The following is a 263-nucleotide window of genomic DNA, read 5'->3' as shown; positions in this document are numbered from 1 at the left end:
CTTTCAGAGTTGTTTGAATAGTCTGTTGTCTGTTGTGCATGTAAGTCCTAAAACAAGTGAGTGGGGAGGATGTGAGGAGATTCCTTTCTCACTGAAGTAGGAAAACCAGATGGTCACCAAGCATTGTAGGAGTTCCATCTGCAAAAAGGGAAAGGAAGCTTTTGTTTCAAAGTTCTGCATGATAAAACCACCTTTTTACCATTACCAAAAAGTCATTGACTTTTAGAGTTGCCAAAAGAGACTCATGATCTAAGAATTCTTTG

The sequence above is a fragment of the Halichoerus grypus genome, chromosome 11 (assembly GCF_964656455.1).
Source record: "Halichoerus grypus chromosome 11, mHalGry1.hap1.1, whole genome shotgun sequence".
Lineage (NCBI taxonomy): Eukaryota > Metazoa > Chordata > Mammalia > Carnivora > Phocidae > Halichoerus > Halichoerus grypus.
Note: the sequence above shows the minus strand (reverse complement) of the source record.